Source organism: Sciurus carolinensis, chromosome 12 (assembly GCF_902686445.1).
Source record: "Sciurus carolinensis chromosome 12, mSciCar1.2, whole genome shotgun sequence".
In the NCBI taxonomy this organism is placed as follows: domain Eukaryota; kingdom Metazoa; phylum Chordata; class Mammalia; order Rodentia; family Sciuridae; genus Sciurus; species Sciurus carolinensis.
The window spans coordinates 84,046,753-84,072,133 of NC_062224.1; the positions used below are offsets into that span (position 1 = coordinate 84,046,753).

The following is a 25,381-nucleotide window of genomic DNA, read 5'->3' on the forward strand; positions in this document are numbered from 1 at the left end:
TCCACTTTTGTGCCCCTCAAGAATAACGCATTAGAACTAGAAATAAGAGAAAAGAGAGGAAATAGAAGAATTAGAAAAGGAGATTTCACTCTTTCCATCTGCAAAAAAAATTTAACTCACATGACTCAACCACCAAAAGATAGAAAGACTCTTTTAAAAGATAGGAACCTCTGTTGTCAATTCCATGATCTGAAATTGCTGTCGAACGAATCATCAGTATTCTGCATTTGAACATATCAGCCTAATAAAATACCAATGAACTTGGAAATTCTGACTTGGGCGTGGTGTGGGAGAGAGGAGCGAGTAAAGGCAGGCAGGGCTGAGGGCTGATCTGCAACACCCTCTAGGGACCCGAGCCACGCAGGAGCACAGAAGTGGGCGGGGAGGAGCTGGGGTTGGCCCGATCTCCCGCTCAGGGTGGGGCTGCGGAGAGGACAGTCATTACATTTCACAACGGATGAAGGCTACAAGTTAGCAACTGGGGCCACAAACCTAACCGCGCATCTCCTCTGGGATCCAAAATAAAACAGCCTAGGGCAGAACCCAAATCCCTTCCGAGACTTCCTGGGTACTAAATGGAGACCATCCCCAACCAGGCAAGCCCTGTGGCTGTGGGCTCGGGAGGCTAGGGACAAGCGGCAGGCACCTGGGAGTTGCCCTGCGCGGGGACTTGGCCTGCCAACCCCGGGGCGGCTGCGTTGCTCCGCGGCCTCGCCTTCCGCTAGCCCAGCCGCCCTAGCCCGGGGCGGGCTGGGTCGGGACCTGCTGCACCCCGCCCTCGGCGGACTCGGTCGCCGGCGCCCAGCGCAGCTGGCTTGCAGCGCGGTCCGGGCCTCAGTCCGGCAGCAGCTGGGGAAACAAATGCATAAGCCTCTGAGGCCTGCATCAGTCCAGAAGCCCAAAATAAGACGGCTGGCTCCACCCTGGCAGCAGCGATTGCTCACCCAGGGGACCAGTGACTCACTGGGGCCCTGCCAGCCTAGGGTCCCCTCTCTCCCCATGACCCTCGTCCTCCCGCATCCCACTGCACCACGCCCTGAGGAGGACACCCCGGGAGCCCTTCCAGTTCCTGCCCCGCCCTTCACCTGGACTCCCTTAAACAAACCCCGTGATTTCAGTGGCTCAGCGACTTCTCAGCAGTTTCCTCGGGAGAGTCCCTGTTGGTACTGCCAGGACCCCTGGGAACGGGGCCCGGCGCCATACTTTGCACAGCATGCATGCTTACTAAGCGTTGATTAATCAAGGGATGCATGATGTCAGAGGACGGGGCAAATAACTGGGGTGACGCCGGGCACTGTAGCGCGTGCCTGTAATCCCAGGGATTCGGGAGACTGAGGCAAGAGGACCAAGAGTTCCAGGCCAGTCTGGGTAATATACAAAGACCCTGTGTCCAAATGAGTAAAACTAAAACTGGAGCGATTCTGGGAAGTGAGCCTGGAAGGCTGCATCAGGTGGAAGGGAAACAGCGGTGAAGGCAAGATCTTCAAACCAGGACATTACAGTGTGTACAGGGGCGTGGGCTCAGTAGTCCTCATTCAGCAGTCGGGAGGAGGGGGAGGCAAACTGGAGAGCATCCCTCTGAGTATATGCGGAGCCTGAGCCCTAGGGCAGAGTGTGACCTACCTGGGTAAGGGGACCACCAGTTTCCTTGGCCTCAGTTTTTCTAGTCTATACAAAAAAATTCTGGTCTGTAAAATACACCCCTTTTAAGTGAACAGAGAACTTCGGTTTAGATTCAGAATGGTTCCCTGGATTATCATAACAATTCTTTGTGGTTAGGAGCAGATGACAAATGAGGCTCAGAAGTTAAGTGACTTGCTCAAGGTCACACTGCTAGCTAGTGGGATTGTCAAGGGTATAACTCAATGCAGGGACTCTTTTAGTGCTCTGGGAGTCCCAGATTTCTCACCCACTGTGAGCATATCCTTCACTTGCTAGGACTCACACATCTATACTCAAGAAAGAGGGCTGAAACTCTATAGAGCTGGAGAAACGGCATTCTAAAGCTCAGGGGAGCAGGCAGAGCCAGGAGAGGCTCCCCCACTCAATAAGCTTCATACATGATTACCTACATATTTGTAGGCACTGTATGGTGTACAAAGCATGTTCACATACATTTTGTCACGTAATTCTTGTGATAATTCTGTAAGGTATTCAGAATTATCTGATATTTTAAGGCTAGTGAAAAGGCTGAAATTTAGCAGTTAAGTGGCATGTCCAGTAATACCCTGTTCCTTCTTGTTTGTTGCAGGACATTATGGGTTAATCATGTAATAATGAAAAATCCTCTATGTTCATGATGGAAACGCACAGTATCTCCCTCCATTTTTCTCAACTCTCTCCCCAAGAAGCTCAGGAGAGCCGGGCACTATGGCACACACCTGTAATCCCAGCAGTTTGGGAGGCTGAGACAGGAGGATCATTAAGTCAAAGCCAGCCTCAGCATCTTGGCAAAGCCCTAAGCAACTCAGTGAGACCCTGTCTCCAAACAAACAAATACTCCCCCCCCAAACAGGGCTGGGGAAGTGGCTCAGAGGTTAAGTACCCCTGGTTTCAATACCTGGTACAAAAAAAAAAAAAAAAAAAAAAAAAGTGCTCAGAAAGTACAAAAGTGGAGGAGTAAAACATCTCTATGGGCCAGAGTCAGACTTTAGGCACAGAGTGGCCCAGTGCTTTCCCAGAGCCACACAGCAAGGTGGTGCCAGTTTGTGGATGAACCCAAGAATTCACGTCCCAACCCTTGCTCCTGCACTAAACATGTACCAACATTGCTTGGACAAGCCTGCCTCAGTCATAAAGGACACCAGGACTCTTTGCTACTCGAATTTATAGCAGCCAGTTGGTACAATCTGCCTCCAAGAGGCTGGCACCCTAGGCTGTCATTCCAAAGCATGCAAACTGCTGGGGGTGCAAAGTAGGGTACTGGAAGCACTAGTCTCTCGGTCCCCATCATACACACCAGACACTGTCTGCCCTCAGGTCTACATTTGCCAATCATCTTTTGGCTGCTGTCAGCCTCCGGATCTCCCTAACTCCTTTCTCTCTGTTCCTCCCTGCTATATTCTTGGATTATTAAAAAAAAAATAAATAAAATAACTTCTTTTCTTTAAACTTTGCTGCAGATGAAATACACTTAGCATGTCTTCACACAGTTACATGTAAAAGGTTAATTTTACATTGTTCTCTCCAAGGCCAGTGTGAGACTCCAAACCCATCAGGAGGAGCTGACCTCTCAGTCAGTAATGATCAATGAGGAACCTTATTTAGGGTTTGCCACATCTTTTCCAAAAAGCCTGGCCTTGAGCTGAGCCTATGGAAAAGCCATTTTGTGCTCTTAATTTCCACATCAAACAAACTGGCCTGCTCATCTCACACCTTCATGTGGGATCCTGAAATAGGGAGGGTGGAAAAAATTTCCCAAAGGCAACCCAAGTTCTAAGCCTTCTTGCTTCTCTGATCTGTCATCCCAGGCTCAGACCTCTGTACCCTGCCCAGGCTGGCTCCAGACGTCAGCTTTCAAGGCACAGGCTGCAGGCATCCACATCATTATTTCCCTTCTAAAACCACATTGACCTTCTGCCTCTAGTTTCTGCTATTGTTGGATTCATTGGCTCATGCTTGGGGCTGACTTGTGACCAACGCCTTATAATGTGAGAAAATGCTCATGATAGAGCATTGGGTAGGAAAAAGATGAAATCAATAGCCCCGTATTCAATGTGTTCCCATGTTTGTTCCAAAAATGCATATACTGCGGGGCACAGTGGTACACTCTTATAAGCCCAGCTACTTGGGAGGCTGAGGCAGGAGGATCACAGGTTTGAGGTCAGCCTAGGCAACTTTGCCAGACTGGGCAACTTAGTCAGACTCTATCTCAAAATAAAACACAAAAAGTACTGTGATGTAGCTCAGTAGAGTGCTTGCCTAGCATGCGCACAGTCATGGGTACCAAACACACACACACACACACAGAGCCAGGCGTGGTGGCATGTGCCTCTAGTCCCAGCTACTTAGGAGGTTGAGGCAGGAGGACCACTTGAGTTCAGGAGTTTGTGGCCAGCTTGAGCAATATAGTTAGACACGATTTCTTATCACACATACACACACACTCTCTCTCTCATGCACACTCTCTTTCTCTCTCTCTCACACATACACACACACACACATATATTCACTCACATATCTAAAAGAATAAAAGAAAATACACCCAAATATTAACAGTCTGGGCTGATAGAATTTTATTTTTCTCTGTGCATTTCTGAATTTCTCAAACTCTCTGGGATGATCTTGGGTAGAAGCAGTACAGAGCTCAGACTCTGGAGTCTGAAAGACATGGTTTGAATTCCACAATCCCACTTAGTAGCCGTGGGAACTTGGATGAAGTATTTTATCTCTCTGAGCCCTGGTTTCTTTTTTTGAAAGGGAGGACAGGAATGACACCTTCCTTATAGGGTTGTCAGGAGGAGGAAATGAGGTCGTGTGATTTTAGCATCTGGCGGCTGATACATAGTAAGTGCTCAGTAAATGTTAGATATTTTTATGTATTACTTTTATACTCAGGGGAAAAGTAAATATCCTTGAAAAAACAAAGAACCACTTTGCTAAAAATTCACCACTTGCATTAAAGTATACTTAGAAAACAACAAAAAACCCTCCTGGAAATGTAGTGTCTCTGAAAGTAACTGGAACAAGGATAACCGTAAAGAAAAGTAGGGTTTAGATGTGTCCATGTTCAGAGGAAAAGGGAGAAATAGTAAAAGGGCAGAGTGTCAGACAAGAAGCAATGACCATGAGAAATGAGAAATGGACAGTTGAGGAAAGAAAATGCAGCTGGTGGTTTTTTGGGTTTCTTTCCTTTTCTTCTTTCAGTGCTGGGGATTGAACCCAGGGCCCTGTGCATGCTAAGTGCTCACTCTACCATTGAGCTAGATCCCCAACTCTAGATGACTTGTTAAGAAACAAACCCACCCCACAAAACTAGTTAGATCAGACCACAGAACAACTGATCACACTCTACAGCAACAAGCGTAAGAGAAACTCACGGTCCAGAAAATAGAAAGAGAAGAGTCTATGGGTGGAGTCAGCAGGGGACGCTTTGGCAGCTTAGGGTATCAGAAGCCCTGCTGCTGAGGGTGCAGACGGGATGATAAGGAGCTCAGTGAGAAACAGCCCTGGCTTAAACTGGGGCTCTGGGTATGAACTAGGCCAGCGCAGAAAGCTCTGCAAAGCATGTTGACAGAAACAGGTGCACAGGAGAAGCCGAGCCAGTTAACCCGGGAATGTACACTTCGCTGATTCCAGTGTAGCTGGGATCCTGGATCTCCTCACATTGATTTGAAGCAGTCTGACCTTTCAACAGCCTGGCCTGTTTTGTGCCAAAGACACATGAGGAGGTTAGATACCAGAAAGAAAGGAATTACCACCATGGCCAGGGTTCTCCAATGGAGCCCACGCCCTCCTCTCCTACCTGGAGAAAAGGCTACAGAAAGTTATACAGGGAAGTCACAGGGGACCTCCCAAATGCCCCATGGGTCTGAGGAGGGGGATAGCTGAAGGTAGAGTTTTCTCAGACAAGGGTTTAATAATTCTGGGAGGCCAAGTCCCAAGACTCTTCTCTTTCTATTTTCTGGACCGTGAGTTTCTCTTACGCTTGTTGCTGTAGAGTGTGATCAGTTGTTCTGTGGTCTGATCTAACTAGTTTTGTGGGGTGGGTTTGTTTCTTAACAAGTCATCTAGAGTTGGGGATCTAGCTCAATGGTAGAGTGAGCACTTAGCAGGGCATTAGTCGCTCTTTCTCCAGCTTCCCAGAAAGACTCCCCCAGTTGAGCAAGAGAGCTGGCTCCTGGGCTGTCAACCTCCCAGGTACTCTAACTCTGCCCTTCAAAATTCCGCTTTCCCCTTCCTAGATGTGCACAATCAAAGGCCACAGTAACCAGGCAAACATCAAAAATAAATGAAGTGGACTGAGCATTGAGCTGCAGTAGAGGGGACTGTGGCACAGGAGAAATTACATGCCTATTTGAATGGGACAGCAGTTACTTAGCTCCTGCTGACCGTTGCCATGGAAAAAAGGTAGGCTGATATCGTCAGGGCTTCTGATTTTGGGAAAGAAACAAGAAATCTGGATTTTAATGTGAAATCTTCTTACTTTTAAATTTCGGTAACCAACTATAATTAACCTGCAGGGTTGTTTGGGTAGGAGGAGGCAGAGAATTTTAGAGTTGAAATGTCCTTGAAGTGCATTTAACCCAAACTATTCATTTGATACGTGAACAAACTGAAATGCAGAAAGGTTCAGTGAGTTCCCAAAGATGACAGAGCAACTTAAATGGCTCATATCCCAGGTCTCCCAACTTTTAGTCTACAACTCATTTCTATAGACTATCCTACCAGTCATTAGGAGGCCTCTGCAAATATTCAGGCTCATGAGATGATGAGGTATCGGATACAGATGGGGACCCTGAGAAGAAAGTGGCTAAACTTTACTCAACTTGCAATTTTCTACTTGTTTATTCATCCATCCATCCATCTATCCATCCATCTACCCACCCATCCATGCATACTCTGCTGATCATCATGCTATAAGCCAAAGACAGTGTTAAATATGGGGTACACAGATATGACTAAGGCACAGCTTCTTCTTTCAAGTAGCTCACAGGTTGGTGAGTGGGCTTGTGGGAAATGCTGCATCCCAGCAACCATACTGCTATAGCCTGTTTGCATGAACTCTCAACTAATATTCACACCTTTGCCTCTACGTCACTTCCTGTGAAATCATTTCCCAGTGCTGGATGCTATGCCTGAGAAACTGGGCAAGGACTGTAGAATGTCTCCCACTCCAAGAAAGTCTGGAGTGTGATCCACAGGAAATATGAGCAAGATGGAGCCCCACACCAAAGCCCCTTCCAGCATAGCGAAGGCAAAAATGGTTCACGTGTTATCTTGGCCAAGCTGCAACTTCATACCAGTTAGTGTCTGTGGATGTACCACAGGAAGCAAGGGAGGTTCCGGTGTGGGACACTCCTGCCTGTTTATCCAGAGGTATGCTCAACTCCAGCGGTGGCTGGAAGCTGGTGTGGGTGACCATACAGTGATGGCTCCCTTGGGCCATCATGGCTTCTACAAAAGTAAGAAGTGCATTGTCACCTGGTCTGACTCCCTCTATCAAAAAGAAATTTCCTGGCATTGGCTCTTACAGCACCTACTCGTGGGAGAGAAACGCAGGGCAAGGGCAAACAACACAAGATGGCTGTACTTCTCCGCTGCACCTTATTTAGCCAGGACTCCTCTTGCTTGAATATCAAGCAAAACCCTAAAGTTGGCACCAAGTGGAGGTAACCTGTCACATGGGAATAATGGAGTCCCCAGTGCACAACTGCAGGTGCTTTGCCAGAGAGTGGCCGGTGGCCGGAGGCTGGGGCCTCTCAGCCTTTCAGGTCCAGGGAAACATGGGGCTATGACCATTTTATAAATGCACTGAGGCCAAAAATTAGCAGGGAACAGGTGAGCAGGCTGATGCCAAGACTGATGGAGAAGAGGAAAAATTAAAATTTGATCAGCAACTATGATGGGCCAGGCCTTCAGAACAGGTATCACTTTTTAATCTGCCCAAGGTCGCACAGCTGACCAGGCAAACTTGAACCCTTGCACCTGACTCCCCTACACTTGTACTCTTAAATAACTCCAGCTACTGCAATTGAGAAGGCCAACTGGATGACTTGGGACACAGGGAATGGCTGTAGAGAAAGGCACTGGAGGGGATTCAGGAGCTAATAAAGTCTGACCCTTGGGGATGAAAGTTCAGTGGAAATTAGCATTCTTTTTTCTGTCCATATAGGACCTCTGTATCCTATTTCCTAGTCCCAGTAAATGGATTTTCCAGTGTTAGGGAAATCTCCCTTTACCTGCTTCCCTTACAAGGCCAAGTATTCTGGGTCAGATGGACAAAACAGGAAACAGGGATGGAGGGTCATACTTTCCTTTAGACTTTCACAGTGAGGGATTGTTCCTACCATTCTCCATCTAAGTAGCCTTTGGGGTTAGAGAACAGAAGCACACCCAGAGGGCTACCCACTGATTTCAATGGGCCATTTTCTAAGGCCTAGTGAATAATCCTTTTCCCTCTGACTTTGAGGAGCTCAAAGTGCAGAAGTCACTAAAGCAAAATCCACTCAACCAGTTTTTTTTGTGTGTGTATGTGGTATTGGGGATTGAGACCTTGGTCTCGCGTATGCAGACAAGCACTCTACTGCTGAGCTACATCTGCACCTCTTCTTTATTTTAAGACAGGGTCTTATTAATTGCCCAGACTGGCCTTGAATTTGTGACCCTCTTGCTTCAGCCTCTCAAGTAGCTGGGATTAAAGGCACACACTATAGTGTCTGGTTTAACTCAACAGGTTTTTGTTGTTTGGTTTTGCAATTCTAGTGATTGAACCCAGGAACACTCTACCACTGAGATGCATTCCCAGTCCTTTTTGTTTTTTATTTTGAGACAGGGCCTTGCTAAATTGCTGAGGCTGGCCTAGATCTTGTGATCCTCCTGCCTCAGCCAGAGCTGCTGGAATTACAGGTGGGTGCCATGAGGCCCAGTGAGCACTAGCTTTCTTATCTGTAAAACTGGAACCATACAGTTTCTTGTTAGCAGAAGTGTTAGAAGGATTAAAGATAATGAACATAAAATGCCTAGCACACCCCAGGGTTTAAAAAATTGTATTATCTTCTAGGCCCACCTGAACCCACAGATTCTGGAACAACTTGTGTGGCTTCTTATTTAGGAGCTTTGACTAGGATAATCGTTGTCCTAGAGACAGTTTGGTGTGCTGATGAGCACAGGTGAATTTGAATCCACCTAAGATCAAAGCATTTCCCATCTAGAAATACCGGCTCACTGTGGCCCCTGTGGAACCGATAGGTCTGGATGGCCATGTTTGATTGGGCTCTACCCAGACAACTGGAGCTGGGGTGGACAGCAGTTCTAAGTTGGAATCAGCATCTTTTGATATTTGTACTGAGAGACAGAGTTAATTTACTTTGGAGAGTTGGGCAGAAAGTCCACACAGATGGCTGAACCTTGATGCTTGGGTCCTGGGCATGTGGACAAGGACACAGGGGCCCCGTCTGTGAAAGGGGTGTGTTGAGCCCCCCGGAGAAGGCACAGCCATGTGGGACTATACTCCCCATGACTAAGTGCTGTAAAATTTCTCTGCAGTCTTTTTTTTTTTTTTTTTTTTGGTACTAGGGATTGAACCCAGAAGAACTTTCTGATTGAGCTACACCCTCAGTCCTTTCAAATTTTTTGAGACAGTGTCTCAGTAAGTTGCTGAGGCTAGCCTTGGATTTGCAATCCTCCTGCCTCAGCCTCCCGAGTTGCTGGGATTATAGGTGTGCACCACTGCATCCAATGTCCCTGCAAAGCCCTCTCATACTTATGACTCCTGCTCTTGTGAGTAGGTTTCTATTCTTGCCAGCTGATCTCTAAGACAAATCCTGTACCTGTCTCAGAAGGTGGTTGTTGTGACATAATTTGAAAGCAGCTGGCATTAAGTCGACATTCAATAAAAGCTGTCGAATCTCTTCATATGCTTGTCTACTAGTCACTCAGCAATAGAAAGAGGAAATCCAGAAATAGGCTAGAGTGGGGTTGCTTCTCGGCCTTTTGTTTTAGGAATATCTTGATTACTCTGTAAAATGAAGACTACTAGTATTGGCCCCTTTGTTGACTGGGAATATTAAACAAGATAAACTAAGTTTAACACCGAGCACAGAACTAACGAACGTTGGCTCAGGTGATCACGTCTAGTGTTGTCATTGCTATATAAGACTCAACAAATGTTTTAGGTCTTGATTTAGGCAGGGAAGGAGGAGAGGGCAAGAGCAGGATCTAGAGTAAACAAAGAATGGAGAAGGGTATTCTGGGGAGTGTTCGGGGACTGGGCAGTGGAGGGGGCGTGGAGACAGTGGGGACAGCGTCACATATACCTAGCACTTTAATGCTTTTTGTTTTTTTGAGTATCTTTTTTTTTAATTCATTTTTATTGTAAACAAATGGGATACATCTTGTTTCTCTGCTTCTACATGAAGTAGAGGCATACCATTTGTGTAATCATACATTTACCTAGGGTAATAGCTTTTGATTCATTCTGTTATTTTTTTTTCTCCCTGCACTTTAATGTTTATGCGATGCTTTCACCTACAACGTCTCATTTGTCTGTCATGACGCTACAGGGCACATAAGGAAAGGTCCTCTTACACTCATTTTATGGAAGGCATGTGTACAGACTGGACCATCCAAAGTTAAATCCGCTTTTTCTATCACACTGCCTCTGAAGGTAGGGTGGATGGGCGGAAGTGGGAAGTCAGGGTTGGAAGAGAAACTGAGGGTTTCCCTGCTCAAGTTTATGTTTTTATTCCTAGGTACCATCTGGATCTCAGTGATGGGATGTCTCTATCCCCTAGAGTCAGAGAATCCAGATGTGCATGTGCGGGGCTTATAAAGTCAGGCGGCACTGGGATGCCAACTCGAGGACTGGATCTACCAGGCAGATAAACTCCTGGCTCAGCATCATGTCCTGGCCCATGGAAGGACAGGGGCAGGTCCTTTGCCGTTCAGGCCACAGTCTCATTGGTAACTCCAGGGCTGCCTAGCAATGGGGTCTGACACCTCCTCCCAGTTCCCATGTGCCTTACCTTCCCGAAGCCAAAGGTCAAAAGTGCTCTCCAGGGAAAGGAGGCAAATTTCCTGGAACACTGCCATAGTCCAGACTTGCTGTGGGTCCCCAGCTTCGGAAAAGCTTCTCTGAAGTGAAGGTCAGGGATTCTTAACTCCTCCCTGTCTCCTGGATACCGCCTCTCCTAAACCCCGACATAGTGGCTGCCATATGGTCTGTACTCACTTCTCGCTGGTTGAATGAATACATGAATAGATGAACAAGCAAATGAATGACAGATTGTCGCTGGCAATAAAATCGACCTGTGTCGTCATGTTATAGCGGCTCTGCCTTGTTGACTCAGACCCCGAATCGGAGCTCAGGGGCCAACCTGGCTTGGTCAATGCCAAGGAAGAAATGGAGATAGGAGGGATTCCGCTCCCTCGCAGCACTTCCTCTGACCTTCCTTTCAGAGAAGCCCCACCCTGAGGAAAGGGCAGGGCCAGGGAGACCCGAGTCAGAGGAAGGCTTGGTCCACCCCTTCCCAGGACTTCAGCTTCCCCTTGCAATTACCCTGCTTCTCCCAGCCTGTGTGTGGAGGTATGGAGGAGTTGTGGAAAGGAGACTCACTCCTCCATTAGGAGCTACCCTGGGATGAAGGCTGTGCCGGGAGTGCTTCTCCTTTGCATTTTCTCCAATGCTAATGACCTTGATCTTAAGAATCGTTGAAACGACAGCAACCAAAACACAGTGGCTCCATTATTCTAGCATCTTTCCCCCAACCCCAGTCCTCCTAGCACCTGACCTCACTGTGTCTGGCACATCATCTCTAGGGACAGGAATGCTTCTCCCTGTCACATGGGAGAGACCGTGGGCACCAGGGAGGTTTGGTGATTATCCAGGTCCTATAGTGATGTGCGGATGGGGTGGAACGCCCCCGTCAGATTTGGAGTGGAGAGAACTGGGCTATAGCCCCAGCTTGGCCTCCAACTAGCCCAGTATCCTGGGCAAGTCTCTAGGTTTCAATTTTCTCACGTGTGAAAGGAATTGGACCAGTTCATCAACTGTCCACCTCACATGCTGTGGCTCAATAAAATGATCTGCCCCAGCCAAAGCCTGGTGACCGTCTCCCTGTACAAGGTCAGCAAGCTCCCAGAAGTTGGGATGCCAGCTGTGCCTGTCCTCGCAGCCTAACAGATGTCCTACCAGCGCTCCCTGTGAGGAAGGCTCTAGTGCAGACGGCAGGGAGGAAACATCAAAAATCATCATAATGGTTCATGGGCGCCAGGAAAGCAGGCAGGCAGCAGCCACCGCTGAGGCCAGATGCCATCCCGCCCGCGACACCGTGCTGGCTCAGACAAGGCTGGAGGCGGTCCAGCAGGTGGGAGCATCTGATTCTCTGCCCTGTCCTTAGTCAGCGTGGGGGGGTGGGGGGTGTTTGTGCAGCAGCACAGCCCTTCCCCCAGCGTCCCCCCACCCCATTATCCTAGCTCTCCTCCTTCAGATCCTCTTTGGCCATCACCCCCTCCAAGAATAACTTCCAGTTAAGTCCTGCCAAATTCTGATCTCCGCCTTCCCAGGAACACCTCTTCCACTCCCAGCCATTCCATTAGGAGCTACCAACCATCACATGGTCATGTGTCCCTGTGCCAAGCCTGTGTCCCTGTTCTTGTCTGACACTAGACAGAAGGAAGAATGGGTTGGGTGTTTCCTGTTCCCTTAAAATTTCCTCCATCCTCAGCTGCCAAGATGTGAAGCCAGACATCGAAGACACAGGAATAGTCCCCAATAGATGGATGGTACTGTCCTCTCTACCCCTGGGCAGTGGCCCTGGCCAGTTTCAGGAAGGCTAACGTGAGAATGTCAATGGGGTCTGGACAAGGGCCTCCCAATGTGTCCACCTTCAGGACCCAAAGTCTGAATGGAGAGGGAAGGCAAGCTGGCCTACCAGCTGGTAGCTTTACCCAATTTCTTTTAACCCAACCCACAATTCAGATAAAAACCTAACCTCTCCAACCCACAGAATTGACTGCAATCCCCAATTCTCAGTGTCTAATATTATTAACATCGGGTTGAACCATATGAAACTTCCTTTTCCAGGTCAAAAGTGGTTGCATATTGGCAATTTCATATGGCTCAATCTAATAACTCCTTGGAGGATCATATTCCCTAGAAGACAGTAAACTCCCTAAAGGTCTGAACTTCAACCTCTAACCTTCTTTTTTTTAAATTTAAAATTTCTAGCTTAGGACGTAGCAGAATCATAGCCCTGGAAGGCACTGAGTAAATACTTCCTAATTGAAGTTCCAGGGAGGTGGAGGAGGGAGACCTAAAACCTCTCTGTCCAAAGACAGATCTGTTCTGGTTTCTTAGGGTCATATTGGGTAGAAGGTTGAACTTTGCTGCAGATTTTTATATGGTACTAGTCTCTGATGAAAGAATGGTTTGGGCTTTTTACCCTCAAGAAGAGGGTCTTGATCAGAAAAGTCTGTATGTCAAAACTTGGTTTCATGGTACAGTGAGGGAAATGAAGGGCCAGAGATATCACCTGCCACTAAATCTCCTCCTAGTCCTGTGCTCCTCCTGTCTGTCCGCTTCCCAACTTCATGGATCCTGCTCTGTTAGGCTCCCTGACAACTGACTGAAGGAGCAATAGCCCTCTCCCACATGAAGAGTCCTGAGTCATGCCAGGCCTAGCCCAAGGTTTCTAGGGATGGAGAAGAGGGAGAGGGAGAGAAGGAGAAGGGGGGGAGGGGAGAGAGAGAGACAGACAGACAGACAGACAGACAGACAGACACGCACAGGGGGAGGTAATAGTGTCCCTGGGAAACCTAAGCTGTCTCCATGGCCAGGATCTTTGGGTCACTGAGAGTACAGCTAGGTATGCCAAAGGAGGACCTGAGAGGCCTTGCTTAACCCAGATAGGCACAGCCAGGCTCCCTCAGACTCAAAGAATTCGAAAGGGACACAAAAGACTGATCAGCAACTACCTCTGGGTTGCTGGTGCATTTTTCCTCTTACTACCTGGGATCTCTCCTCAAAAGATAGGTGGATGATTCTGGAAGCCCTCAGTCCCTAAGCTTCCATACCTCATCCATGGCACAGTGGGTAAATGCCCATCATGCACTGCCCCAGCCCAGTTGGCCCACTCTTCATGCAGTGGGGCGGAAGGGAAGACATCCTGTGGGCCACCACTGCATCGGACTCTGTGTGCTCTACAGGGACTCTCAGAAGCTCAGAGCTTCCGCCAGATGCACTTGCAGTTGAGGGCCTGGAGACGGGTGAGAGGAGTCGGGAATCCAGGCTTCTCTCCCTATCTTAGTATGTGACAAATGTCAAACCTGAAATGTTGAAAACAATGGTAAAATAAACAACTACACTCTTCACTGAGATCCACCAGTTGTACTATTGCCCTCTCTCTTGGTATCTATGTATTTACACATGTATTTTTTTTTTTTTTAATAGTACTGAGGATTGAACTCAGGTGTGCACTACCACTGAGCTACACCCCTAGACCTTTTTATTTTTTATTTTGGGACAGGGTCTTGCTAAGTTCTTAGGCTGTACTAGAACTTGGAATCCTCCTGCATTCGCGTTCCAAGTCACTGGGATTATAGGCATGTGCCATCACGCCCAGCTACAAACATACTTTTGCTGAACCACTTAAAAATAACTTGCAGACACTTTGCTCCTAAATAATCTCTAGAAATAAGTACATTCCCCTACAAAACCATGTTACTATTATCATACCTGAAAAGCTAAATAATTACATACCATCTAATTTCTATATTAAAAATTTTCTTGGCTGTGAATGTAGCTAAGTGGGACAGCAATTGCCTGGCAGGCATGAGAACCTGAGTAACACACACAAACACACACACAATCCTGATTGTCCCAGGATGCCTTTTGCAATATGCCCCTTCACCCCCTGCCAGGGTACAATTAAAATTTATGCATTACTTTTGGCTAGAATGTCTAGTCAGGTTGGTGTGTGTGTGTGTGTTTTGGGGTTCTTTTTTTTTTTTTTTTTTTTTTTGAACTGAGAATTGGACACAGGGGCTTTCAATCACTGAGTTACATCCTCAGGCCTTTTTATTTTTTATTTTGAGGCAGGGCCTTACTAAATTGATGAAGCTGGCCTCAAACTTGGCGATCCTCCTGCATCAGTCTCCTGAGTCACAGGGATTACAGTCCTGTGCCACTGTGCCCAGCTCTTTAGTTTCTTTTAATCTAGACAGGTTTCTACCTCCCACACCCTGCCCCCTGTAGTACACAATTCTTATGTTTTTTATGACATTCATTTTTTTTTTTTGAAGAGTCATTGCTGCTATTTAAAATGGCTCACATTCTAGATTTCTCTTTTTCTCTCTTCATAATTAAATTCAGGATAAACATTTCAGATAAGAATACAGATAGTATGGTTGAGCTTCCTACTTAAGGGTGTAAGGAGGCTCTACTATTCGGTGGTCCCACCTGATTAAGGTGGAAAACGCTAGGTCTTTCTGTCATAAAGACAGATTTTTTTCTTTTATAAAAGGTAAACTAAAAATTAAAAAAAAAAAAAAATCTGGCAGGCTGGGTTTGCTGGTGCACACTTGTAATCCCAGAGATCTGGGAGGCTGAGACAGGAGGATTACAAGTTTGAGGCCAGTCTCAGCAACTTAGTCAGGTCCTCAACAATTTAGATAGAGCCTGTCCTGGTATTAAAAAAAAAAAAAAAGGGCTGGGGATGTAGCTCAGTGGTAAATTGACCCTTGGTTCAATCTCTAGTACCCTCCCTCCAAAATTTTACCCAATAGTTTTATAATGCATTAGTAAGCCTAGCCTGGATCAGTTATTATATCAGAGGCTGAAAACTAGTCAATTTAAAGTTCTGATAGGGGCAGGAAAAATGGGGAGAAGTTGGCCAAGAGGTATGAAGTTTCATTTAGAGGGAATAATTTTTGAGATCTATTGCACAGAGCTAATAGTAATGTAAGGTAGATTTCAAAATTCATATGCCACACACAAAAGATAAATATGTGAGGTAATGGATATGTTAATTATCTTAATTCAATCATTGTATACTGTCTACATATATCAAAATATCACATTGCATACTCCATAAATATATACAATTGCCTGCCAATTAAAAATCAAATTTTAAAAAGTTCTGTCATTACTTCTACATTTGATTAGTTGGCATTTCTAAGTTTTCCTTCCCTGATCCTCCCTGCCCTGTGAAGCTCCTGTGTGTGTGTGTGTGTGTGTGTGTGTGTGTGTGTGTGTGTTTTATGTAGTATAGGGGATTGAACCCAGGGGCCCTCTACCACTGAGCCACAACCCCAGCCCTTTTTATTTTATTTTAAGACCAGGTCTCACTAAGTTGCCCAGACTGGTCTTGTGATCCTCCTGCCTCAGCCTCTTGAGTCACTGGGATTATAGGTGTGTGGGCCAACATGCTCATGTCCCCCCTCCCTATTAATTCTCAGACTAAACTTATGGAATCTTTTAATTCAGTGTGTTACAATCTATGACCTTATCTTTTCTGATGCTCAGAAACACCACAGCAAACCTCCTCTTCCCACCGTATATGTATTCCACATTTTGACTGGTGGGAGCCCCATTAAGCCGGCTCCTATGTACTCTAATGCTTTGGCTCTCTGGCACAACATGGTTCCCATATGCTATTGCAACCTTGCACTTGGAATCAGGAATTTTCCCAAGGAGCACTTGTTTCTAGGCAGGCGCTCTACCACTGAGCTACATCCCCAGCCCAGCACTGGTTTCTTTTAGCAGGAAGGGGTACTTAGAAATAAAATCCCAGGTACTAGGTGTACCATTGCTTCTGGATTCTTTGGGTAGACAGATGTATGAGACAAAGTACCATGGAGTTTTTCCTCTCCTTTCCCCACTCCACACATATATCTCTCTTCTTCCACAGAAAGACCCTGCCTTCTAGAAGCCTAACTCACAATGTAGTTACTTATTGGATCTATCCTACAATAAACAGAAAAGTTTCCAGCTGGGAATGGTGGCTCCAGCCTACAATATCAGTGCTTAGAAGGCTCAGGCAGGAGGATCATTTGAACTCAGGAGTTCAAGTTCAGCCTGGAAAAGAGAGTGAGACCCTGCCTCAATATACAAACAAAAACCACCACCACCAACAACAACATAATTTCCAATTTATGACACCAGTACCATGACAATAACATTCCTACAAAGGTCTTTGCAGTTTTTCTAATCCTTAGAATATATATATTCCACTAAGAACATAATCAGAACATTAAGACTAAAAATTACTCAAATTACTTCTTTCTTTCATAAATTATTTTTTGGATTGTCTTCTTCTGTGATCAGCCCTACGATTTATTTTTTTTTCTTTTGGATCTAATTTAATTTTTGAACCATGTAAATATTTTAATTGAAACTGTTTGCAAAGTATAACAGAAAGTCTCACTTCTGTCCCTATCTCCTCTACTATGTTCCCATTCATCCCCATAGGAAACCATTTTCATTTCCAGTTTATCTTTCTTCTGTATATAGGTTTGCAAAAAATCTTATTTCTCTAGGTTTCTCACCCCAAAAGTGGCTTACACTTTTCTGCACTTTGTGTTTTTGTTTAATAACAGACCCTAGAAATCATGTCTCATCAGTTCATAGGGCTTCTCCTCACTTGGTTGGTTGCACAGCACTCTACTGTGCGAATGCACGTTCATTCAACCAGTCTCTTAAAGGTGGCCATTTGGATAGCGTCCCATGATTTCCAAATATGTCTTAAAGCAGGGCATGGTGGCACATGCCTGTAATCCCAGAGGCTTGGGAGGCTGAGGCAGGAGGATGGTGAATTCAGAGCCAGCCCTAGTGACTTAATGAGGCCCTAAGAAACTCAGCGAGACCCTGTCTCTAAATAAAATATTTTAAAAGGGTTGGGGATGTGGCTCAGTGGTTAAGCACCCCTGGGTTCAATCCCTGGTACCAAAAAAAAAAAAAAAAAAAAAAGGGTAGGGGAAGGATCACCATATGCATATATCTTTCTCTATTTGTGAATGTGCACCTTTGGGATGAATTCCTACAAGTAGGATTGTTGGGTAAATGTGTATGAAGTTTTGTTACATATTGCTAACTTCCCCCTCTACGCGGCTGGCACTGGTTTGCACTCCAACTGCTTGATTTTGCAAACTAAATAGACTGTGGTATGCGGTGTCCTGGGTCAAGTTTCCTTGAACTTAGTGAAAGTCCTTAATCTCCCAATAAAAACACCACAGCAAACCTCCTCTGCCCACCTTATATGATGGCCAGAAGGCCAGAGGAAGGTGGTCCCACGGATCCCATACCAGTTCATCTTCCCCAAAGTGTCCCAGAGATTTGTGTGTAAAACTTGGGAACAGAAGTGATGAGGCTGAAAACCTGAGCCAAGGAGGAACTAGAGCAGGAAGAGAAGGAGACAAAAGAGGGGAGAGGACATGCCCCTTGATGCTAGATGTACTCAGACCCTTTTCCCAGCCCCACCACACACACCCACTGCCTACTAACAGCCTCTTCCCCTGCCTGCCAGCCCTTGGCTCTGGCTCTGGCTCTGGCTCTGGCTCTGGCTCTAGCCAGGTCCTGGTGGCTTCCTCCTTTGAGTTCTCTCCCTCTAAGTTCATGTGGGTGGAACACAGGACTGGCTTAAGGGGGAGGCAGAAGTAGAGCCTGTCATTTCTGTTTTAACATGTGCGGAGGAAATAAGTCAGTGGAACAAGAATGGCTCACACAAGGGAAAGAGGAAAGCGGAGACAAAGAGAGAGGTGCTGGGAGAGGAAGCGGAGCACAGAATATTCCACACAGCCCTTTTGGACACCAGCCCCAGGACCTGCTCCATTCCTGTGACCTATAGAAAAGAGGAAATGATAAAGCCATTATGGAAAAATGGTACGGAGGTTCCTCAAAGAATTGGAAATGGGGATGGGGTGTAGTTCAATGGTAGAATGCTTGCCCAATATGAGTGAGACCTCAGGTTCAATACCCAGTACCCGTGCACAAAATTAAAAATAGAACTACCATGGAATGCACTGGTATACCAGGTAAACCAGTGGGTATACATCCAAAGGAAATGAAATCAGTATGTCAAAGAAACATCTGCTCTCACATGATTATTGTAGCACTATTCACAATAGCCAAGAAATGGCAACAATCTCAGCGTTCATCAGTTGATAAGTGGATAGTGTGGTATGCATTACATGGTGGAATACCATCCAGTCTTTAAAAAAGAATGAAATTGTCATTTGCAATAATAAGGAAGGAACTGGAAGTCATTTTGTCAAGTGAAATAAGCCAGCACAGTAAGACAAGTACCATATGATCTCATCCATATCTGGAATCTGAAAAAAGTTCATCTTATAGAAGCTGAGGGTAGAATAATGGTTACCAGAGGATGGAAAGAGTATGCGGTGAGATGAGGAGAGATGGACCAACAGGTATTAAGTTACAGTTAAAGAGGAGAAAGGAGCTTTAATGTTTGCACCAAAAAGAAATGATAAATGAGAGAGATATGTTCCCCCTGGTTTGAACATTATAATGTATACATGTAGCAAACTTTACATGGTACCTATAAATGTATGATTTTTACATGTCAATTAATATATATATATATATATTATATATATAACTTTTTAAAATAAAGAAATGAGTGGAGAAAGTCCACTTAGACAGGGTCTAAACACTTTGCCTTTCTCATACTCCCTCTTCACATAGCAACTGGGGATGACAGGAATTGAAGCCCTTCAAGGAGTAGGGCACTGGGTCAGATGGGGAGGCCAGTCTGAAGGAACCCTAGGGGGAAAAGAATGCAGATGGCCTGAAGAATTCCTTCCTCCAGGGAAAGCCCAGACCAGGGTGAGGTATTTCTTGCATTATCCTAAGGACGAACATATTCCTTATTTCCCTCCAAAGCTTAGTGGATCTGGAATGTCATACTCTAGACGGGTATTGATAACCCTTAATAAATGTGCTAGGTGCAAAGCCAAGAGTATTGAAAAAAGAGAAAAGGGAGGTTGTGGCAGTAAAAGGATGGCAAGTTCAAGGCCATCCTGGGCAACTTGGCAAAATCCTAGGCAATTTAGCAAGTTCCTGTCTCAGGGAAAAAGAAAAAGAAAGAAAGAAAGAAAGATAAAGGGGAAAAAGGAAAAAAGAAAGAAAAAGTAAAAAGGTTGGGGATATAGCTCAGAGGTAGAGCCCTTGCCTAGCATTGGGTGAGGCCCTGGGTTTGATCATTGCACCACAAAAAAAGAAAAAAGAAAAAGAAGCAAGCCCTTGGGAGTTTGTTGCGGGGGTGGGGCGGGGGTTGAATTGATTATTGACAGGTGGCAGAGCTGGGGAAATGCTGGGTTGATCACTCCCAGTCCCCCTTCCTCTCAGGACCTTCCAGAAAGTGAGAGTGGGGAAGAACATCAGGCCCCTTCACTCCCCACTCACCACTTTACTGCTTCCAGTCCTCACACCTCGGGAAAATCCTAACTGCTCTACTTCTGCCCCCTAGCTTGGACCTCCCACTTGAGTTCTCTCGACATCAAAGACCACAGCAATCTGACGAATTTGACTGCACCATTCCCTCCCACCGAAACTGTGGGGAGCAAGCTTCTTCCCTTGCGCAGAGGGAAAACTGAATGCCAGAGGGCAGCCCACCCACTCCTGCCTCGTCCTCCACGGTACAGGTTCACAATTTCCTCCAAAGGGCCCCTTTCTTCTCTCAGCAAGCATTAACCAAGAGCCTCTAATGCCTCGGGCACTGTGCTAGGTGCTGCTAATCCGAGGGGCAAGCAACTTGTGTTCCTTCAACTTGACCTTGAATCCAGGGGCGGAGAGGTGGTAAATAAAGGGGGAAGGGACTGAGGCTCGGCAGCACCTAAGAGGCAGGAAACCTCCGCTCCTAGCTCTAAATGCAAAGTAGGCACCCAGTACTCAGCCTAGGGCAGAGCGGGAGGGTGGAGCCGAGCTGCGGGAGAGGCGGACAATCGGGCGGGGCCACGGATGATGAGGAGGCAGCGGAGAAGGGAGGGAGCCTCGGGTTTGCTGCAATACCCATCCTGCCCCGTAGCCCCCTGGGGTAAGGCCGGCGCAGCGGGGACACATTTACCCGCCGCCAAAGACCGATGGCTCTGGGCCACAGGAGCAAGAGCCCTGGTGCGCGCTAACTGGGGACGTGCTTCTCATGGTGAAGCCTTCCCCAAGTCTACCAGAATCTACCCACTCGTCAGGGAACTGAAAATAGGAAGGGTGCTGCAGGAAAGGTGGGATTATGGGCTCCCACGATGGGAGGGGCGCGATTTCAGAGTTGCACTCAGCAAGATGGTGGCAGGGAGGATTGGGGCTCCCTAGGAGAAGCAAAGAAAAGGCTTCCTCCCTACACCCTCCCTACAGAACAAGGGCATTGAATCTGTCCTGGAGCCCCTGTGCACTGGGCAAGGCCACATTCTCTCTGGATCAGAATACAGGTAGAGTAGAAATGTCCAGACTTGGGGTGCAGTCAGATCAATCACCAAACACCTCAAAATGAAAAACGAGATGTTTTCAAAATGAAAACTAGTTCCTGTTGCTTCTCTGGGCCCTTTGTAGGTTTCCCTCCAAGTCTTCTGCTTGCTTCTTTCCCAGGTTCTCCCTGGGGGACTCCAGGTCTAGGACCCACAACCCAGGGCACCCTTTCCCAGTTGCCACCATCCCTCCCATTCCAGAGCCTGCTCCTCAGCCACCACCCTTGGCCAAGGAGGGTAACCCAGTTCACCAGCAGCGGGATGCATCCTGCCATCCTCCTCTTCAATCCTCCCCACCCTTCACCCCTAGGCCCTGCAGCATCTCCATCCCAGCCTGGAATGACCCTTGTCTCCTCCCTTCCTTCCAGGTAATGAAGACCCAGAGCTGAAGGGGCTGCAGAGAGGCCTCCAAATAGAAAAAATCAGAAGCAGGGACAGCTGGGGGGTGGTGTTCTCAAGGATGAACAGGGAGGATCTGAAGTCTCTTGGCCAGACACCCCACCCAGAAGAGGAGGCAGCAGGCAGCGTCGTAAAAATGGGATTTCATTTTCCCTCCCTCCCCACTGTCCTTTCCCCTGCCCACAGCGACAGCTGAGTGCCCGCCTATTTCTTCATCTGACATTCCCCCTCCCAGGCCAGCAGGCGCCAGCATCATGTCAAGTTATTGTAAGTCCGGCAGGAATGCCCCAGAGGGAGGTGCCTCTGGCCAGTGGAGTGCCCACTCCTCTCCCAAGATGCGCTGGCCTCTCCCGTGCCCTGTACACCCAGCTGGAAGAGAGCAGTGGGCACCCTCCGTGGGGGAAGAGTGTGAGGCCAGACTTGCCCTGGGGAAGGACGCCAGCCGGCCTCCTCCACCGAGAGCAAAGCCAAGTATGTGAGTGTGTGTGAAAGGAGGGGGAGCAAGAGGACAATCCCAGCCCTAATTTCTAGCTCTTCAACTCGCTGCTCAGGGACCCTCTTAAGCACGCCCCTGGCCCACCCTCAACCAGGTCCCCAGTCTCCGGCCTTGAAACGGAAAACTTTTCAACTTGGCCCCCTTCTGCTACCTACCCTCTGAGAACAGAGATGTGCGGGGCGGTGCCCTCAGAGACACTCATACAGTTGGTCCTGGACGCTTACACACACTCCAACAACAGCGGTGCGAGGGAACTCCCAGCTTTTTCCACAGCTAATTATAGACGTGAAAGTCTGAGGATGTTTTGCAAGCGGCAGAGAAACTGCTGAGGTTTCTCTGCAAAGCCAAGGAAACTGAATGCGTGCACTCCCAGGTCCCCACCCCCCCAACTTCTCCCAGCCTACCTCCACCCATCCCCCAGTGTGCCCCCTCCCAGGCCCCCTGGCAGCCCCTCCTTCCTGTTGAAGATTTCTTACTCGGTTCTCTCTCTCTCTCTCTCTCTCTCTCTCTCTCTCTCTCTCTCTCTCTCTCTCTGTCTCTTTGGGGCTTTCGAGAAAGGGAACAGACGCGGAAAATATTTTTGCAATAGTTTTCCATTCTGCGTCTCATTCCCAAGCCAAGGGGGAGGGCGAGGGCAGGAACGGATGAGGAGGAACAAATGCTTTATCCAAGGGCTCAATTTGGGTGTGAAAAAGACAGTACCCCATTCTCCTATACCCCTCCCCAACCCCGCCCCCGACCCAGGAATGACAAGAACTAGGGAAAGAAAATCACTTGTTTGATTATATGGTTCTTCAGAACTGAGAATAAGAAATACAGTATTCGACAAATCTCTGCACACACGCGCGCGCACACGCACACACACACACACACAAACCTCCAGACTCAGTCGAATGAAATATGCTAGGAAGAAGAAGAAATTCAGGGAGTTTTAGAAGCCATTGAGAGGAAGGAAACAAAGTTTGCAAATCGCGAGTCAATTCATTCTCTGCAAGCCTACCTCTCTTTCTAGCAAAGATCCAGGTTTCTCCAAGCGGGACTCTCCCTCCGGGTTTCCATGGACGGGTTGGGCGAGGTGGCCACCCACCGGTCTCCCCAACGTGGCCACCAAGCTAGAGATGCTGGCCTCGCGCTCTCGCCTTTCCAGCTACGGCCGGGGAGTGGGCTGGGTCTCCTCCCCCGGCCCTTCCAATGAGAAGGACCTTCCTGGATGAGAATGGGTGCAGGCAGCTGGGTGGGCGTCTCGGATCTTGCTCTCTTCGGAGGGATGTTCCCCAGGAAGTTCCTGCCCCCTCCCCACCCGCAGCGTTGGACGGTCTCAACAGCGGAGCTTTCTTAAGAAAATGCTTGTCATGGCAACAGCTCCAGCCACCTCGGGCCAGCCTCGGGCTCCCCAGCTCTCCGGGAGCAGTGCGGGAGGAGAAAGGGGAGGGGCGCGCGCTGAGCGGAGGTGGGGCTTGGCGCCGCGCCAGACCATTACTCGCCTGTTAAGGTGGCCTGGCAGTTCCGTGCTGCGGCTGCTTCCTGGACTGTGTTAAGGGGGAATGGGAAGGGGACGGGGAGGGATCCTCTTCTCTCTCGGGGTTTCCTCCGGCGCTTGCCCTCACTTGTTGAAAGGAGCGCAGAGTAGGGGTGGGGTGGGGCGAGGGAGGTGGGGAGTGGATGTGGGTGGCGGTGTTCAACCGTTGCTACGCGGAGGGGAAATAAAGGAAGCGTCTGCAGGCCCTTGGCTTCCTGCAGTTCTTACCGGCCTCTCAACCTCTTACTCATTTATACCCAGGACCAAGAAACCCAAGGTGACTGTGGACGCTTATACCATCCCCGCCCAGCCTTCCGCCCCTGCCTATAACAGGGGGCTCTTTGAGGAAGGCGAAGGAATTGCTTTGGATGCTCACACATTTACACCCCTCCTCACCCTCATTTCGCACACAGGTCACATTTTGCTCCCCCTTGCCCCTGTTGCCACCAAGTCACATTCCTAGCGCATAGAATGACTGCCTGCTTTTGACGTCTCCTGTATGTGGGTTATACACCGAAACCTTTGTATCTACAGTATCATTTCCGATCCTCATGGCAATCTTGAATGATTTATTATTATCCTCATTTCACAGTTGAGGAAATTGAGGATTGAGTGACTGCCCAAGTTTACACATGTGGCTAAGGACGGAGCCAGAATCAAGGCCAAGTTAGATTCCAAAGCCCATACACTTTGCTGCCCTCCTATCCCACGGTATGGCACACATTTCTAATTAAATTGCACACACGCAGACATCCATGCACACTTATACATGGCCTATAAACTGTTAATCACACCCCCACACCTACGCACCCACCAGCATTGTGCAACAGTGCCACCCATAGATTTTGCATAGAACCTTATGGCTTTCAAGTACAAACATGCACCATCAGCTGGCTCACACAACATATCTTCATTGACTGATACATTCCCACACCTACTTCAGTAAGCACACTCACTCAGATTTATATGCTTATGGAAGGCAGGTTAACATCATCTCAGAGATTATAGTTGTAAATTATGCTGTGAAGAAGGTGACCTGCCACAACTTCCAAACTTTTTAACAGGGTTTTGAAAAAGCCTCTTTGATCTTACCATCCTAACTCAACACCTCATACCACACCTGTCCCCTTGGCCTGCTTCCTTCCCTGCCCCAGGATGCAGAACCAAGTAGCTGCACAGAGAAGCGACTGTGAATAAAACACAGCATGCTTCCCAATTTCCTGTAGTTTGGGTCTTTTCTTTCCTCTTTATTTTCTCATTGTATTATATCTCAATAACTCATCCACATCCCATTTCTGAGCGATGTTAAACAGACAACAGTAAAGAAACTATTTTGGAATAGTTGTGCTGGACTCAGAACTCAGAGTTCCTCAATGTGGTGTGGAGATTGCCTGTCACTTCTATCTGGGGAACCAAATCCAAAATAAGCCCCTGCCTGTGCTGGTGCCTCTGGTCCCCAACCCAGCCCCATTGAAGGCAGTTTACAGGGATGAGGGGAGATTTTAGGGTCACCCTCTATAAGAAAATGTCTGAAAATTGTTCCCAAGTAGTCGATTCTTTCTGGGATTAAAAGTCTTGCCCTCAAGGCACTTAGAGGACACCAAAGGTGACTTTTGTTCTCATTTGCTCTTCACCCCTGCTACTCCTCTGCTCCCTCTCACCTCCCCAGGGCATTTCCTTGGGAGACAGAGAAGATACCTTGTTAGATTTTGGTAGGTCCTACCAAAATGTCAACTTCCACAGCCCAAATCAATTGTTGGGGAAGACATGGAAACGGAAAGGAGAAGAATGGCTGAACAGAGCTTCAGATTTAATGGCTTGTCAGGCTCCCT

At 47.5% G+C, this 25,381-nt stretch overlaps 1 protein-coding gene across 4 annotated transcripts in view; it reads right to left on the reverse strand.

Annotated features, from left to right (window-relative positions):
• Nucleotides 1–23,495, reverse strand: part of Atp2b4 (ATPase plasma membrane Ca2+ transporting 4) — a 93,602-nt gene extending 70,107 nt beyond the window's left edge. For 2 of the 4 annotated variants that reach the window (XM_047521708.1, XM_047521709.1), the window contains exon 1: nucleotides 23,031–23,495. The gene's annotated coding sequence lies outside the window, so the exon portion shown is untranslated. The remainder of the gene's footprint in view (nucleotides 1–23,030) is intronic. The other 2 variants (XM_047521710.1, XM_047521707.1) reach the window with 2 other exon arrangements.
• Nucleotides 23,496–25,381: the final 1,886 nt, after the last annotated feature.